Source organism: Canis lupus, chromosome 3 (genome assembly GCF_003254725.2).
Source record: "Canis lupus dingo isolate Sandy chromosome 3, ASM325472v2, whole genome shotgun sequence".
In the NCBI taxonomy this organism is placed as follows: domain Eukaryota; kingdom Metazoa; phylum Chordata; class Mammalia; order Carnivora; family Canidae; genus Canis; species Canis lupus.
In genome coordinates this window covers 35,249,397-35,268,085 of record NC_064245.1, presented here as the reverse complement: position 1 = coordinate 35,268,085, position 18,689 = coordinate 35,249,397, and the positions used below count along the sequence as shown (strand labels likewise).

Genomic DNA, 18,689 nt, shown 5'->3' with positions numbered 1-18,689 from the left:
AGTAACTAAAACCCAAGTACATGGCAGGTGATACAGGGGACAAAAAAAAAAAAAAAAAAAGAGGGAAGAATTCAATATTTAATGTTGGAACAACTAGATTATCATATGAAAAAAAATCTGATTTCTGACTCCCTCCCACATGGACCTAAATGAAAAAAAGAAAAAAAAAAAAAAAAAAACTCACAAGAACACAAAATCCTGGGCAGCCCCGGTGGCACAGCGGTTTAGCGCCGCCTGCAGCCCAGGGCATGATCCTGGAGACCCGGGATCAAGTCCCACGTCAGGTTCCCTGCATGGAGCCTGCTTCTCCCTCTGCCTCTGCCTCTGCCTCTGCCTCTCTGTGTCTCTATGAATAAATAAAATATCTTAAAAAAAAAAAAAAAAGCCCACAAAATCCCAAATAACATGAACCTCTTAACCCCTAGCAGACAATATAAAAGAGGATTTTAACAAAAAATACAAATCATAAAGGAAAAGACTCATGATTTCAACACTGAAACTTGAGATTCTATATCCCAAAAGAGAATACCATAATGGGCAAAAAGCAGTATTTTATTCTGATAATTTTCATGGCTGCGCTGAAAAATAAGAAGGTTGTATGAGATGATCCTCAAGGTCCCTTACAACAAATATACTGTATGAAAATGGCTCTTTCTTTTAAAACAATTCTTTAATTTACAAAACTTAAAAGATACCAAAAATAATAAAATTCATATCCATTTACCCACAATTTTCACCATTTAATGCAAATTAAAGTGAGGTAGAAAAAAAAAGGTATCATTTCACAGCCATCAAATTTGCAAAAATTTTAAAATAGGACAATCCCAAGTATGGGCTAGGATGCTGGAAAACAAAATACACATATATTGGTAGTAAAGTATATACTGGTGTATTGATTTCATTTAAGAATTAAAAAATATCTAATAAAGTAAAAGTTGTTCACAACCTATTCCCAGGGATTTCACTTTAATGAGTCTGCCCAATATCTCAACCAAAAAAAATGTGTAAACGCAATCACTGCATTTTTTATAACAAAAAGGGAAATAACTCAAAATATCCATCAATAGTGAAATACATTTTATACAGCCATATAATGGAGTACCATATGGCAAACTGAATAAACTAGACACACATCCACCAATACATATATCTCAAAAAAAATTTTTTAAAGGAATCTGATGAAAGATTCTGTACAATACAGTACCATTCGTAAAAATTTAAAACAGAACATCTATCACTTATGGATACTCGTACAGGGGTACAGTAAAAGTATAAACAATATGATGTATACTCAACCTCAGGATCGTTATTATCTAAGTAGAAAGAGGGTAATAGGACTGGGAAAGATTAGGACGATGTTGCTGTAAGTGAATACGTAAGACTGCATTTACTTCTCAAAGAATCAAAAGTGGAAGAATTTAATTCTGAATGGAATGAATATTTCCTATATTATTTACTGTATGTGTTAAGTATAATTAAAACATATATTCAAAGAGAAAAAATGAATATATATAGTATCTAAACTGAAAGTTACCTTTGAGATCATCTAACCCAATCTACTCTTATTAAAGGAAGATATCGAGATAACATAAAATAAATACTATTGTAGTCATGGCAGTTTTAAACACATGCTACATGTCTAAAATAGCACTTAGGGGAATTAAATCTTGATCACTTAAGAGAAACTTGTAAGGTAGGGATAAGCCTCAATTTCTCAAAGTTTGATGTCAGCTAGAATTACGGAGAACACAAACATACCCTTCCTACTAGGAAAGCCTTGTCAAATTCAGTACAGGGAGAGGCAGTAAAGTGGGGCCATAACATAGATAGGTCTTTGGCCCATTATCTAGGCTGACCCCTAGTCCTGTATCTACTTAAAATTAAAGTTCTGAAGCCTAGAGGATTTTGTTCCTGACCATTCTTTCTTAGTTCATCAACCCACAGTACATATCTAAAAGTAGTGCTCAACTCATCAAGCACCTACAAATATATAAAACTATACATGAAAAGAAAAAAAAATGAGACAGGCAGCAAATGTTTATTGTTCTCATAGAATCTTCAATCCAAGAGGAAAGAAAAGATTTAATTTCAGTTGAGATAAGTGACTTACCTATTTTCCAGTTGAGATCCAACTATTTTTAAGTTCACCCCTCCTTGCCTTTCATCTAGCCCACAAGTTGTAAGAAGAATTTTAGGAGTGAACTGACTCCCTTCTAAAGTTAAATGAGACCAGTTAGACTTTTTCCTGTTGATAATTTGAAATACAGTACTCTGGGCAGTAAAGAAATATACAATAATATCTGAAATGCAGAAATCTAGTTTTATGTATTTAAAACTAAAGTCAGCTTGGTTTTTCTAATATATTTCCTTAAGCATTCACATTTCAATACTATCTCCACTTTTTAAGCATTTCCATTCTGTCAAGCACAATGTATCCCTACCTTACCTACCAAACTTTATCCATTTAATTTCCTACTTTCCCTCTCTGTTTTTTAAAATATATTTAATGTGTCCTAGTCCATTTCAGGCTGCTAAAACAAAATACCACAGACTGGGTGGCTTATAAACAAACTTCTTTCTCATATTCCTAGGGCCTAAGAAACTGGCAAATTCAGTATCTGACAAGAACCACCTTCCTGGTTTACAGACAGCTAGCTGTCTGTCTGCTGGCTGGGTCCTCATACGGCTGAAGAGGGAACTCTGAAATCTTTTATAAGGCACTAATCCCATTCAAGAAGACTCTACTCTCATGATCTCACTTCCAAAAGGCCTCACCACCTAATACCATTACCATGGGCGTTACAATACCAACATATTAAATTTTGGAAGGATATAATCTTTCAGTCTATAGTAATATGTCACAGATATAGAAAAATGTGTAAGAAATTGAATATGAATGAAACAGCTTAAGTAATTAGGGAAACTTTCATTTCTTAGAAGTTTTAAATTTAGAGTATCTTAAACAGCATAGTTTCTATCATCAACATGGAATATAATGCAATGTCAGCTCACTTCAGAAAACTACAAGAGGGGATGCCTGGGTGGCTCAGTGGCTGAGCATCTGCCTCCTGCTCAGGGCATGATCCCGGAGTCCTGGGATCGAGTCCCATCAGGCTCCCTGCATGGAGCCTGCTTCTCCTCCCTCTTCCTATGTCTCTGTCTCTCTCTGTGTATCTTGTGAATAAATAAATAAAATCTAGAAAAAAAAAAAAGAAAACTATAAAAGAAAAATGTTACCCAATTACTCTTTGTGTGAAATAGATCAGTATACATATCACATACAACAGGTGCTCGAAAGATTATATTTTTCCCCAAACAAAACTTTATTTAACAAAGGTAAATAATCAACATCCTGATTTATGGCACATTATACGGTTATCAATATTGGCGCATATACACATACAGAAGCACAATAAATAGAATCCATAAGAAAAAATACTAAAATAATTAATAAGCTGGAAATACTCATGTTTCTCCCTATGACCCATTACCTTTATAGAGAAAACATTGGTGGGCATTTCATCCTTTCCCTTCCAAGGAAAAGGATTATGTTGTACATCTGACAAGAGAAAGGAAGTATTTGTTGGCAGTACGAAGAAAATTCCCATAGTGGTATCTACAGTGCTAGAAGTATCATCTCAGAAGAAAATGAATAACACCAGTTTTAAAGATGGAGCTAAAGAGTACAAGAGACAAAATGTGACATTTATCCATATTGAATGGTAGATACATGATTGTTACATTATTCTCGGTACTGTCTGCATATTTAATTCAGAGGATAAATTCAGAATTTATTCTGAATTACAAAGAATATAAAAGTAAATATATTAAGATAGTGGTTACAGGCCACAAAAACAAGTCTAAAACTATCCTCTCACATCCAAGAATAGAAGTCTATTATATTAGAAGCTTGAAATGGATAAGATATCCCTCTTGATACAAGAAGTCATCGCATTAGCAACAAAGAGTTACAAGCCTGCATACTGCAGAGACAGGTCAATTTTTTTTTCGTTTTATTTCTGTAATATAAAAGGATCTGTGCTTGACTAACCTCAACTAACCTGGAAGAGTATAGAAAGTCAACTTCTGTATCACACTTAACTGTTAAGAGTCACATTAAGCTCCATACTGGCCAAGGAGTTTCATTTAAGGAACATTTTATCCTATTTGTATAATAAGTGTTGAGGGATCAAATGCAACTTCCATGCTTTTATTTGTGGCATAGATGCTGACTTTTAATAAAGTCTTATATAGGATTTTTTTCTATGATCCAACGTGATGTCTTATAGATTCCAGCAGACTTACTAGGTTTGAACTTCAGGAATAATCTTACCAAGTAAGAATCTATGTCAACCTTATGATTCACCTGCCATTTATCAAAGTAACAAGAGGTCAAGAAGTAAAGGTAATTACAGAAGGAATTTGACTAAGGATTAATGATACCAAATAGTGCATCAACAATTTTTTTTAAAGATTTTATTTATTTATTCATGAGAGACATAGAGAGAGGCAGAGAGACAGGCAGAGGGAGAAGCAGGCTCCATGCGGGGAGCCTGACGTGGGACTCGACCCCAGGTCTCCAGGATCACGCGCCGGGCTGAAGGCGCACTAAACCACTGAGCCACCCGGGCTGCCCCCGCATCGCTAATTATTAAGATCTATTGTTTATTTCAAATGTAGTTAACAAATTTAAAATAAATTCACGCACTAAATATTTCCCAAAATAATACTTCTGGAAGTACGAAAAGTTTAAAAATGTTTATAGAGAAAAGCATGTAAATACACCAAGGTTCCAATCATGTGTTTACCACTAACCAACTTTGATTTCTTGGACAAGTCACTAAATCATGTATAAGGTCACTTTATACAGTATTATTCCAATGTTTGAGAATGACCACATCTGAAAAACAATCCTTTGAAACAGACAAAGCAAGTATCACCTTATTTAACAGAAGTTAACAGAACATAGGCTTTGAAAGATAAATGACCTGCTAGGACCAGATAGGAAGCTAGATGGGAAGGATGAACCCATGATCTTCTGACACCAAAGTAAGTGCTTCTTCCTCCACATCAGTGGTTCTTGGTGGCTTTTGTTCACTGAACCTGTTGAGACTCTGAAACTTAAAATTTATATATAATTTAGGGAGTTCACAGTCATGAAGCTTAGAATCAAACAGTAACAACTGTCAGCTAAATCTCATTTGCAAACAGCAATATTACAAAAAACAAGTATTAGTTTTTTTTCATTCTCAGATTGGCCTTAAACTTAAAAAAACTTTAACTTATTATCCATAATGGTGTTTACTTACTAAAGATAACTTAGATAAAAGCACACTATAGGTAACATTTCTGAGAGTAAATGAAAATGAAAGCCGGTATAAATATTTATTATTTATAAATATGTATTTATGTATTTAAATTATGACATTATATAGCACCTTTAAATATTTTAAACACCTGTTCCATACACAAGATATGTTTGTACATTAACATCATTTCTATTTACTGTAGTTTTAATTGACTTCCTTTATTAGAAGAAAAAGCCCCATTTCCTGCACTGTTATGCTCAGAGAAGGCCCAAAGATGGCATCTTAGGAAGTCTGTCTTCCTATAATAGTGTAGAAAACACTCAAATAGAAGCAAACTACTCCCTTTAGGTAGGAGAGGACATGTGCCACTGTGTACAAAGAGTCCTGAACTCTAGTCCAGAGACTCAGACTGTGGTTCTAGCTCTGCTACTGGGTGGCCTTAAAAAATCATTTTAAAGCTTTGCAGTTCAAGTTCTTCAGGTGTAAAATGGAGTGCCTGGCCTCAAGAACAGTCCTACTCACCTTTGAAACTTCTATAAATCTAGAACCAGAAGACAATCACCCCAGAAAAATATCAAAGTCTTTATGGACAACTACCAAAGTAAATTTCATACACACACGCGCGCGCGCACACACACACACACACACATACTGTGCCCGATTTTGGGTTATGGAGTAGGACCAAGGTATAAAGGCATATAAAGTATATCACATGTGCCAAATAGTTGTCTAAAAGCGTAAAACAATATTCTTTAGAATAGCAGCTGCAGGCAGGAAGTGTTGGGTCCACAGAACTGCCCTATGACCAAAAGCACAGATGAGGCTCCCTTGTGTGATAGACTTCACAAAACATGGTGTTAAGTGGAGAAAGTCCTCTAGACTATAAGCCTCCAAAGGACAAACACACAGTTTCCTGTCTTTGTAGCTCCTACACCTAACCCTCACAGCAGTCACAGTAGGTACCCAATAACGTTAGCTATTTACTGGTAACTAATTCATCCACACTCTGGCAACACACTTTCTAGTAATCTCTAGAAGTCCCTGCCCTTAAAGGGAATTCATAGGTAGTGAGAATGAAAATAACGTAAAAGATAACATGGTAAGAGTTCACTGTGTGTAAGGTGAGAATAATATTAAGAACAAAAAAACGGTGTTTCAGGAAGATTTCAAATGATAATACTTATTGAGGGCTGAAGTGTCAGACATTTTACGAACTCTAATCCTTGAAACTGAGTTAGTTTCACCACCCCATTTTACAGATGACAAAACTGCAGCTCACCAAGACTAAGTAACTTTCTAAGATCAAACAAGTAAGGTTGAGCCCAGAAGTAAAAATGGAATCTAATTCCAAAGCTATCTTCCCTGTATACATTATAATGTCTGAATTTATCTTTTCATTTGCAGTGGGGGCAGAGCAGGGAATGTCAAAATCAGCCAAAACTCTGTTATCCCGAATTATCCTAAAAAGAGAAAACTTGTCTTCACTCATAAAAAAAATCAAAAAACTAATTTCTTAACAGATACCTATGTACTTAATGTAATGTCCCTGTTTTGACCAATACTAGTTTAGATATAAACAAAAATGTGCAACATGACAAGTACATAACCAATAATCATTTAAGAAAATAAACATCTGTAAATATTTCAAGTGTTTGGGTTGAAAAATTTAGATATGATGCATAGTTTTGGATTATTCCACTGACTGCTTATTTGAAATGGCAAATCATTTCAGATGTGTGGGGTGATTTTTTTTTTTTTCTTTTTTGGAGGGGAGAGAGGAGTACCACTTTAAAAATGATCTAAAGTTTAAGAAATACAACTGATTAAATGTTAAAATCCAATTTTAAATACCCAATAAACCTTATTACATGAGCTGGGCAAGTGGGATGAGAATGTGTCTTCCTCACACTTCTAATAAGCATACTTAAGAAGGTATTTTTTTAAGCCATGAAAAAAATGTACAATTTCAGAGAAGTAAAACAAAAACAGCTTACAAAACCCCTGAAAAGGAACCAAAACATTGTAATATTGTAATTTACTCTGTAAAGTCCTCAAGAACTAGGCAATGTCTAGACAACAGTGTACATAATACTTAGCATACTAGATAATATATATTGATACAAGACTTCCTTAGTTTCCAGTCCCATTCTTGTAAGGAGAAGGTCATTATTTCTTGAATTTATTTCTTGCTTTTGTTGTCATGATTATTAGTTTCTTTAAATGGCTTCAGGTTCATTCTTTGGTCTTATCAGCATCATCGTGAATATTGTATTCATTTTATTACAAATGTGATAACCCGATTTATAAGCACCATCTACCTCTAAAATTATTTCTATATATATCATGACAAAATTATACTTTTATCTTTCTAAATTCTAAATTTTTACATGGCTTACACAATAATCTGAGTACTTATTAGTCAGAGATTATGAATAAACACTTCTTATCCTTCTTGTCTAATTCACTCAAGATATTTATTGGGTATCCACAGTGACTCTGACAGGTAACTTTTTAACAGTTATACTTCCAAACTCTAGGTCCTTTCCATTTCAGGCCCTTTTCTTCCCCCCAGAATATTCTGGAATAATTTCCTGCTTCTTTCAATATTGCAGGCAGTGGAATTCTCCAAAATTATGGGTCATATCCATATTCCCCTCATATTTACGGAGGGTAACTATGGACTGTAAATCCCATATTACTATTCTTTTACATTTCAACAGCACCCTAGCCACTTAATAAATAGAATCCCAGACAGATTTAGTAATGTTTCTATTTTAGTATGCCCACTGGTCGTTTTTAAAAATTCAGAGACTAAATTATCTTTGAAGGAGTCTAAGTCTACATTAAAATCATTTCTAACAATTTTATTGATTAAGGCATTTGCCACGTTCAATTCTCACTTTACCAACAAAACCTCCACGCCATGACGAAGAAAGAGTCCTTTTCATTTTCTCAACTGAAAAGGGAAAGTAAAAAATGCCAACTGTTTGCAGGTTTGCATTTAAGGGAATTTCTGGCAAACCCGGTAACTCACGTTTAACATGAAAACGCGGATAATCTGTGGACGCGACCCGGGGCTCGATTTCCCACTTCATCCGCCCTCCCCCCCAACCCCACCCCCGCCACCGTCCACCCCCAAATCCCAACCCACCGCAGCGCCAGGCTCAGCATTTTTCACCCACGGGGCCGAGCCCTCAAGAAAAACTCTCCCCTCGGGAGGAGAGGGCCGGCCCTACCAGCCCGGCTCCGGCCTGCTCCGCGAGCCCTTCCACCGAGGCCAACTCTCGACGCCCTGCACGCCCCGCCCCGGGCCCGCTCGCGTCCCCTCCGGCCACACCACCCTCCCTCCGGCCCTCGGCCAGGACTGACAGTTACGGAGGCAGCCGCCGCCGCCGCCGCCACCGCCACCAGAGGCCTAGTCCTGGCAGCAGCCGCCCCCCCCCCCCCCACCGCCGCGCGGTCCGGGGGCCTCCCACCCTCCCTCCCAGGCCCCGGAAGGCGGCTCGGCGACACGGACGACGTCGGGAACGGCCCCCGGCCACACTGACCTGCGGTCGCCCCCGCGCCCGGGCCGTGGCCCTCGCAGCCGCGGCTGCCTCACTGGTCGCAGTAGCCTTCGCTCGCCGCCTCCGCCCGCCACCGCCTCGTTCCCTGTCGCTGCCGCCACCGCCGGGGCTCATGCGGGACCCGCGCTTCCTTCTCCGGAGACGGAGGCCGGGAAAGGGGGCGCCGGGGCCGCAAGAGACCCCGAGCTCGCCGCCAGCCGCCGCCTGTCCGCGCTGGGGAGCTGCGGGGCCCGCCGAGCCGGGGCTGGGCTGCGGACTGCTCCGAGCGCGACCCCGAGACGCGCCGAGGGAGGCGCCGCCGCCCGCTGCCCGAAGCGTTGGGTCCGCAAGATGAAGCCCAAGTCCGAGGCGGCGGCGGAAGGCGAGCGCGCAGGCCGGCGGATGGCTAAGTGGCAGCGGGGTGCGTGAGCGGGAGGAAGGCGGTGTGTCGAGGTTCCGGCGAAGGGGATTCAGGCTCTGTCGTCTACTGCCAGTCACCCCGAACCCAGCGCCACCATCTTGGAAAAAAACGCGGATCTCGCGGCCGCAGCGCAAGCCGGGAGGACTGGCTGGGCGGGCCGAGTATCCCAGCAGGCAGCGCGCGCCGCCCGGCCGGGCGAGAGCTCCGGGCCGGGACGCAGCGACGTGAGGCGGGGCTGGGGTGCGCGCGGGCGGGCGCAGCGCTGTGCCCCGCCCTCTCACGCCGGCTCCGCCCCCTGCCTTCTTGCCGTCGTCGCCCGCGCAGGGCCTGCTGGGAAGGGGAAGTGGCTCGGGGCTCCCTGGAGTCCTACCAGGGCTGGTCGCCATCTTGGGACGAGGCAGAGGAGTTCGTGTTTCCATGGAGCCACCTCTGTCTGTGGTGGCTCTATCCCCGCGGAAAGAAGGGGGTAACGCCGGGAGCCCCCTGGAGCCCCTGGGAGGGCTGGACGGCCCCCTGGTATACCCAAGTCCAGGGACGTGCTAGGACATAAACGCTCCCGATGTTAACCGGGATGGGTCCGCCGGGGGGCGGGGGCTGTGATGGCTTCCAGCCCCGCATAGCGGGGCCGACGCCTCCGGACACCGGGCCTTCGATCTCAGCCCCTTCCCGTCAGGCGGCAGCTGTAGGTCCTGCTGTGGTACCCCGAGAGCGTGAGCCACCTTCAGGGGACAAGGTCATCTGCTTGGGCCTCCCGCCGACACAATGTCATCACTGTAGTCGAAGGTGAAAGCCCATCCCTTGGCAGGTTGTTAGGAGATGGTGGCCTCGTGGTCCACACCAGCCGGGGGGATGCTGATTCCATCCCCGTGACAATTGAAGCCACTTAAAGCCATGCGTCTTCATACTATCAAGGTCACCTTTTTATTTAAAAGGGCTTATTTTATGGCTCTGCGACACTTAGCAAAGCTGTAGTGGGATCACTAACAAACAGTATTCCTAATGGCTTACGACTTCGCTAAGCCCCGAAATACTATATAGATCCCATTCATCTGATACTCAATTTTTTTTAAATCAACAGTCTTACATAGCACTGTATTTAACTGCCATTCTTAGAACATTATAAGTCAGATATATGGATACGGCTTCCCAATTATAACCTGTAAAAAAAAAAAAAAAAAAAAAAAAAAAAAAACGTAAAAAATAAGCTAGTGGAATTTAAATTATCCCAGAACAATTAATGATAAATGACAGTATTAAATCATGTCCGATTTTTAACTCGGTTCCTTACTCTTTTTTTCATTTTCTCCCATTAACAGATCCTCATTTGAAAACAATTTGCAGTTGTATTTAATGGGATAGTTAAAATCGTAATCTTTTAAGGAGTTTCTTTGCCTATAAGATAGGCAAATAAGATGAAAATCTTTAAAGATTTTTGTTGAATAATCAAAGCAAAATGTTACTGCAGTACCTGGCATGTGAAGATACTTCTAACTATTATTAAGTAGAAATTGCCCGAATAAATGAAACGTGATTTTATATAACCTGGTGCATCAAAATGGAACAAATTCCTGAGTCTCAAAAAGTTAAAGACTGAAGAGAAATAAATCTGCTCTTAGTTAAACTTTGGAATGACTAGGTCTTTAAAATAAAGGATCTCAAGTCATCCTTTGAATATGGAGAAATTACACATAGGCCTTTTTAGTTCATGAATTGGTATTTTGTGTGACATTAGTGTCAGACCTGATTCAAGAACCCACTGTGGGGACGTCTCGGTGGCTCAGTGGTTACACACATTTTTTTTTAATTTTTATTTATTTATGATAGTCACACAGAGAAAGAGAGAGAGAGGGGCAGAGACACAGGCAGAGGGAGAAGCAGGCTCCATGCACCGGGAGCCCGACGTGGGATTCGATCCCGGGTCTCCAGGATCCCGCCCTGGGCCAAAGGCAGGCGCCAAACCGCCGCGCCACCCAGGGATCCCCTCGGTTAAACGTCTGCCTTTGGCTGAGGGCGTGACCCCGGGTCCGGGGATAGAGTCCCTTATCCGGTGCCCTGTGAGGAGCCTGTTTCTCCCTCTGCCTGTGTCAAATTACTGGCGTATTGACTGACATATGAGAGGTGCTTAATAAATGTTAGGGCTTAGTAATAATAATAGTATTATCAATACTGTTGATTAGCATTACACACTTCATGAACTCCACACCTTCACCCTGATTCCTGCAGATTTACCTAAATTTGCACTCACCCTGATCTCCTGTCTTTTTCTTTTAATAAATTTATTTTTTATTGGTGTTCAATTTACCAACATACAGAGTAACACCCAGTGCTCATCCCGTCAAGTGCCCCCCTCAGTGCCCATCACCCATTCACCCCCACCCCCCTGCCCTCCTCCCCTTCCACCACCCCTAGTTCGTTTCCCAGAGTTAGGAGTCTTTATGTTGTCTTATGCCTTAAAGTGTGAGCCATCCTTTTTCTACAGAGTTTTTTTTCCCCCTTCGGTGGGAGGTGGGAAAGAATCTCAAGACTCTTAATCCCTTAGTTGTTCCCTCTCTTCTTCATAAATTCTCCCTCTACTAATTCTGTTCCTTCTATTTGGAAGAGCTATCTGTACTTGTCATTTCTAAGTCCCTCTTTACATTAGCATTTGCCCCCATTTTACTGTATACACTGCTTGTGTTAATGTCTGTAATAGCACAATGGCCAAATCTGAAAGTTGCTTCTCGGTGTTCACGGTATCTGACCTTTTTGCAGGCTCACACACTGGTTCCATCACCCCACATTCTCCAGCCTCTTTCCATGTGTCTTGGGCCCTCTTCTTGAAGTCTTCTTTGCAGAATGTTCTTCCTTTCCATCCTTGTTTCTTTTTTGCCCTCTGTATTATGCAGTCTCCGACAGTACCACATACATATACTCTTCCTCTTCATTTATTTCAGTCAGGGATCAAGTCTGAATCTTGAATATTGATCTCACTCCAAACCAGACATATCTTCAACCCCTTATTGGAAATCTATACTGGATGTTCTATAGCACCTCAAAACTCGGCATGTCTAAAATCAAACTACTCATTTGTTCCATTTTCCACCACTAACTAGGACGGGAATAATTTTGGAGAAGAGCAGATTTTGGAAGAACAAGCAGGAATTGGGTTTTGCAAATGTTAAGTTAGAGATGCCTCTATCCTTGTAGTGGATATCTGTAATAGAGATTGACTGCTAGTTGACCCCTAATATACATTCTCCTATTCATTCATGATAATGGATTTATCTAGCCAGACACATGGTTGCCTGTAATAAGCTCTCTAAATGTGGCCATGTCAGTAGGTTCTGGCCATTGAAACGATGTGAGCAATTTCCAGATGATACTCTAAAATAAATGGGATGCCTTTTTTCCCTTTGTCCCTTTCTGATGATGGGAATGTGAGCTATTTTGTAGGTACAAGGTGGATCCCTGAAGACTTTGTGAGTCACAGAGCTTTAGTGTGAGACAGCTAACTTCTATAATCTGCATGGTTATTCTAGATACCTTTTACTGAAGCTGAACTCGTATCCTAATATCCAAATGAAGAAATCAAGGAGGCGTTTGGATGTGGATATCTGGAGTTAAGGGAGAATGAAACCAATTCATCCTACATTTCCTGACTTGATGGCTCTCATCTGTGGCAGTCCTCAATCACAATAATGTTAGTAATCCAAGATTTCTTCCTCTTCCTCACTCTCCTGGCAAATTAGTATGGAAAGTCACATACTCCTTAAAGCACCAGTTTTAAAAATAGGTAGCATAGCAAAATGGTTAAGAGCACAGGCTCCAAATTTATTAGCAAATGCAAAAATGCCAGGCAAAATCATAAATCCCTCCCTGGATTTATTTTTCTCATCTGAAAATGGGGTTATTGTATTAAGTGTTAATATATGTAAAGGTTTTAGAATAGTGCATAATTAAAGTGCCCAGCACTTAATTTTTTTATCTGACGCAAATCCCAGTTCTGACAATTACTAGATACAGAACCTTCAGTTAAATAAACCTCCAATTAATGTCTTTGTTTCCTCACCAATGAAGTGGGTAAAATAATAGTACTAATCTCATAGGGCCACTGTAAGTCTTCATGCATCCTTTTAATATATGTTTATCAGACAGATACAATGACCAGCACTGTTCTAGGTGTCAAGAATACAGCAGTAAACAAAGCCTGTCCTCATGGGATTTAGGATCTAGTAGAGAAAAACAACAAATCTGGTGTATCAGAAGTGATAAATGCTAAGGAGAACTGTAGAACAAGATGAGGACGACAGAGAATGCCACAGGATGGCCAGAGTGGTGTCATTGAAAAGGTGACATTTAAGCTTGACAGAAGTGACAGAATGAGATGTAGGGTATAAGGGAAAAAGCATTCCAGGCAGAGAGGGCCCTGAAGCAGAAAGGTGCCTACAGCAGCCTAGGACTCCCTAGAAAATGTGTATACTCCTCCACATACACACATACACAGTATCTGAAACAAAGTGAGAGAGTTGAGATGAGCTCAGGGAAGTCAGAGTGGGCCACAGTCCAGGCTATGTACCTCATCCTGAGGACATGGGTATTTGCACTGAATGAGGTGGAGACGACCTAGAAGTATTTGAGAGAGTTACAACAAACTTAACCCATTGGAATCATTCTGGCTATTGTGTGGAAATGGGCAGACAGCACGTGTGAAGTGTTTAGTGCCTGACATATAGGACATGTTCGATAAGTGGTAATAAACACTATTATTATTACTAGCTATGATGGTTATTATTATTATAACATCCATTTCCTTTTATACAATCCCACGGATACTACCTTAATTTAGATCCTTAGTGTTTCTCACTTGAACTCAAATGTAAGCCCTGGAAAGGCAAGATCATACTACCTTATTCATTATTATATCTTCCAAATGCAACACAATGCTGGTCCATATTACAGTGCTTCGCTACTGAAGCTCACTGTGGAATGTTTTTTAAGGAAACAAATATGATTTCATTGCATCCTTGCCTGAATCTGTCACTGGTTCTTTACAGCTTTCTGGAAAATGTCCAAACTCCAAGACCAAGCCCCATTGGATGTGGGCCCTGCTTTCCCTTCCAGCACCAACTTCTTCCACTCTGCACATGAATCCATTGCTGGAGCAGTTCTCTAAACACTTTCAAAAAGTCATTTGAAGCTCTTTTACATGCAATTTCTTGTTGTTGTTTTTTTTTTTTTTTTTTTTTTGATTTTCCGATTGCAATGTAGTTAACAGTGTTATATTAGTTTCAGGTGTACCATATAGTGATTCAACAATTCCATGTATTAGTACTCATCAAGACAGATGCACTCCTAATCCCCTTCAACACCAAAACTAAAGACCATCTGGGAATGGAAGATACTTACAAATGATATATCTGATAAAGGGTTAGCATCTAAAATATACAAAGAACTTCTACAACTCAACACCAAAAACCAAGTAATCCAATAAACAAATGAGCAGAAGACATGCATAGACATTTCTTCAAAGAAGACCTACAGATGACCAATAGACACTGAAAAGATGTTCAACATAACTCAACATCAGGAAAATGCACATCAAAACCACAACGAGGTATTGCATCACACCTGTCAGAATGGCTAAAATTAACAACATAAGAAACAAGTATTGGCAAGAATGTGGAGAAAAAGAAACACTCCTGCGCCTCTGGTGGGACTGCAAATTGTGCAGCTACTATAGGAAAGAGTGTGGACGTTCCTCAGGAAGTTAGAAATAGAATTACCATATGATCCAGTAATTGCATTACTATTTATCAAAAAAATGGGAAAACACTAATTCAAAGGGATACATGCACCCCTGTGTTTATTGCAGCATTATTTACGGTAGCCAAACTATGGAAATAGCATAATGGGTTCATGGATAGATGAATAAAGAAGAGGTGATATATACGTATATGAATATTATTCAACCATTAAAAAAGCAAGAAATCTTTCATTTGTAATGACTAGGATGGAGCTACAGAGTATAATGCTAAGCAAAATAAATCAGAAAAGACAAATACCATATGATTTCACTCATATGGAATTTAAGAAACAAAACAAATGGGAAAAAAGAGAGAGAGAAACCAAGAAATAGACTTAACAATAGAGAACAAACTGATAGTTACCAGAGGGGAGGTGGGTGGGCAGATGGTGAAATAGGTGATGGGTATTAAGGAGGATACTTGTAATGAGCATAGGGTGATGTATGGAAGTGTTGAATTGCTATATTGTATTTTTTAAAATATTTTATTTATTCACGAGAGATACAGAGAGAGAGGCAGAGACATAGGCAGAAGGAGGAGAAGCAGGCTCCCTGCAGGGAGCCCGATGTGGGACTCGATCCCAAGACTCTGAGATCACGCCCTGAGCTGAAGGCAGGTGCTCAACCACTGAGCCACCCAGGTGTCCCATGAAGTGCTATATTGTACAACTGAAACTAATATAATACTGTATGTTTACTGGGATTTAAAAAAAAAAGTCATTCAAGAAAAAAGCCTGGAAGTGCTATCATGCTTTGACCTTGGTCATTTCAGTCTCTTTGTGCCTACCTTAAACCCAGTTGGAGAGTAGGTGGAAAAGAGTTTCATTGAATACCAGCTGCTGCTACTGCTGCTAATCTGAGCTGTTCTGAAAAAAACAGTTCCACTGGAATCAATGAACCCATCCTTAGAAATTTTGCCTTCTGACAAGTGAATCATTTAGTTCTTTGAAATCATTCACATTGCATTCCTATGTCTAAAACTATTTTTAATACTTATTCTAACAGGAATTCTAACAAAATACTTTTTTAAATCTAAGAAAGGGCATTGGTTAAATAAAATCAATTATTAAAAATGGTGCAGACTACACTTTTTTCTTCAGGATATAAACAAAAGAAGATATCTGGCTATGGAAGAATAATGAATATTGTTTTCTTTAAAAAAAAATTTGTTCATTTATTCATGAGAGAGACACACACAGAGGCAGAGACACAGGCAGAGGAAGAAGCAAACTCCATGCAGGGAGCCCCACGTTGGACTCAATGCCGGGACTCTCAGATCCCACCCTGAACCAAAGGCAGAGGCTCAACTGCTGAGCCACCCATGAATATTGTTTTCAATTGATAAGCAATATTTCCTTTTTTTTATTCTTGCTTGACACCAACAGTACAAAATTATTAAAATGATAAAATTTACTATTGGACTCTGGACTCTAAGATTGCTTCAAACAATTTTATACCTAACCCTTGCCTTTTTTTGTTTGTTTTTAATTTTGCTTTGTGACAGTAAACCATCATTTTGATATAGAAAGACAAAGGCTTTTTAAGACAACAATGTAGATATTATTCATGTCATAAGATGTTTTATGTTTTGTTTCAATTTGGTTGAGCATGGTACTAATTGCATCTGTATTTTAGTATTTAACACGGAGTTTCTGAAATGACAGTTTATTTCCACAGATTACATTTCTATACCCTTTTGATGCTAGTTGTCTGAATAAATCTCATTAATTCTTATAACAATTTTGAGTTTATACATTTTATGGATTAGGAAATTAAGCTTAGAGTAAGTAACTGTATGTCTTACAGCTGAAACCTAGTAGAGGTAGGATTTAAATTCAGGTGTGTGTGTGTGTGTGTGTGTGTGTGTGTGTGTGTGTGTGTTATTGTTGTTGCTATTTTCCCAGAAAATAAAATAATTTTTTAAAATTCAAATATATTTTATTGAAATGCTTTTTTAATCATTCAGTCATCCCTAACAGTATTACAATTTTCTCTGCTTTTCAAAAGTAGAATGTTCCTATGAAATCTTTCATAAGCTGAAATGACATAAAGCAAAAAAAAGCAATTACCATTAATTTACATTGAAAATCTTTTTAGCATTCCCAGACCCAAAAAAAAAGAACCTCTCATAGGCTTTTCAGATACCTTAGAAAACATCTTGCTAATGGATGACACAATGAATGGAAATAAAAAGTAAAGATTCTCATAGACACAGTTAAAAACTATGGCAGATGCTGAGATGCTAGTGTAGTTCCTAGAGAAGAAGCTGGTGATGACACTATCCCCTGCTCTGGGCATGCGCTGCTTCTATTATGGCTAGCTGCAAAACAAATACTGAGCACTATTTTCACTGCAACTTTTTTTTTTTTTTGTAAAAGTAAAAATCTTCAGATTTCTTTCAGTTAGTAAAAATAGGTATGTGCTAATGTGTGTCTTTCATAAAAGCAAAGTGGTGTAACATGAACTTTCAGAAGCAGAGGATACTTGTATACCAGAACAATATTCTCAATTGTTACCCCAACAGAAACCTCCTTCTCCATATTGTTCAACCCAGAACTCAGATTGTGAGAGCCTCAGCCAAACTAATCTGCCACCACTCCCTTCCAGCACTCAGTTCTATTTTGTGATGTTGGATGAGCTGCTTAACTTCTTAAAGCATCAATTTCTTCATTTGTAAAGGGGATGATATGAATAATGATTAAGGAGACCATGCATTGCTAAGGACTTGACTCTGTCTGGCACATGACAAATGCTCAGTAAATGTTAATGAATGAATGGGTGAATAAATGAAATTGTCTTATTTTGGGGTTCCCCAGAAGCAGATTTGAGGCAATAATTTGAGTACAAGTATTTTCTTTGGGAGGTAATCACAGAAACTTTGGTAGGGAAGCAAGGAAATGAGTTAGGGAAGGAGAACAACCAAAAAGTGTGCATTATCAATCAAGTATCCACTGTGGGTGATTAGTGCTTAATTCTGCTGAGGAACTCTGAGAGTAAGTGTAGAATATTCACTTCACAGTTATCCTGTCAATAGGGAGAGGGAGTTTTTTATACACTGACTGTCCCAGTGACTGCTCACCTGCTGGCTTGCTGCAGTAGGGGCATGGCAGTTCCAGCTGGTCAGAGAGTGCCCAAAGAAAAAAAATGCAAATGCTGGCAACAGGAACTAGGATTGGCATGTGCTATGTTGATAAGACCCAGGTTACCAACAGCATCTGCTCCATGAATAAATGCACAAATAAACAAAGGGACAAATGAGCCAAATCTGATGAATTTACCACATTCAGATGGCCTGTCATGGTTGCAGGTTTAGAAGCCTGTTAGGGCAGTCCACCAACCAAATTAACACTAACTAAGCTGAGAAGATAGAATTTTAAAATCAGAATGCCAATTTGATTTAAATAGAGAAATAATTATTACAGGGACTGGAATACTGACAGTGCATACGACCAGAACATTCTTTCCCTGTAAGAAGATGTACAGGGCCCTCAATAACAGATACTTGCTCTTGAAGCTTGAGATCTAGACAAAGGGAGTTGGAGGAACTGAATTTTGATGACAGTAAGCTCAAATACCCAATATTTTCAACTTCCATTAGGAATCATCTTGACACGGGGCACCTGGATGGCTCA

At 39.6% G+C, this 18,689-nt stretch overlaps 1 protein-coding gene and 1 long non-coding RNA gene across 9 annotated transcripts in view; one reads left to right on the top strand and one right to left on the bottom strand.

Annotated features, from left to right (window-relative positions):
* The window catches only part of UBE3A (ubiquitin protein ligase E3A), a 95,832-nt gene extending 86,387 nt beyond the window's left edge, over positions 1 to 9,445 (bottom strand). For 4 of the 7 annotated variants that reach the window (XM_025438005.3, XM_025438001.3, XM_025438003.3 and 1 more), the window contains exon 1: positions 8,858 to 9,441. The gene's annotated coding sequence lies outside the window, so the exon portion shown is untranslated. Of the gene's footprint in view, positions 1 to 8,460; positions 8,613 to 8,857 lie in introns of those variants that run through there. The other 3 variants (XM_049108379.1, XM_035714409.2, XM_049108377.1) reach the window with 3 other exon arrangements.
* Positions 9,446 to 9,504: 59 nt separating this feature from the next.
* LOC125754854 (uncharacterized) lies at positions 9,505 to 16,877 on the top strand. 2 transcript variants are annotated; one of them, XR_007409787.1, is made up of 3 exons: positions 9,505 to 10,058; positions 12,794 to 12,954; positions 14,309 to 16,877. It is a non-coding gene; the product is annotated as an uncharacterized LOC125754854 (long non-coding RNA). The 2 variants fall into 2 exon arrangements; XR_007409786.1 differs by having other exon boundaries at positions 9,559 to 9,741; positions 14,309 to 16,875.
* The last annotated feature ends 1,812 nt before the right edge of the window (positions 16,878 to 18,689 follow it).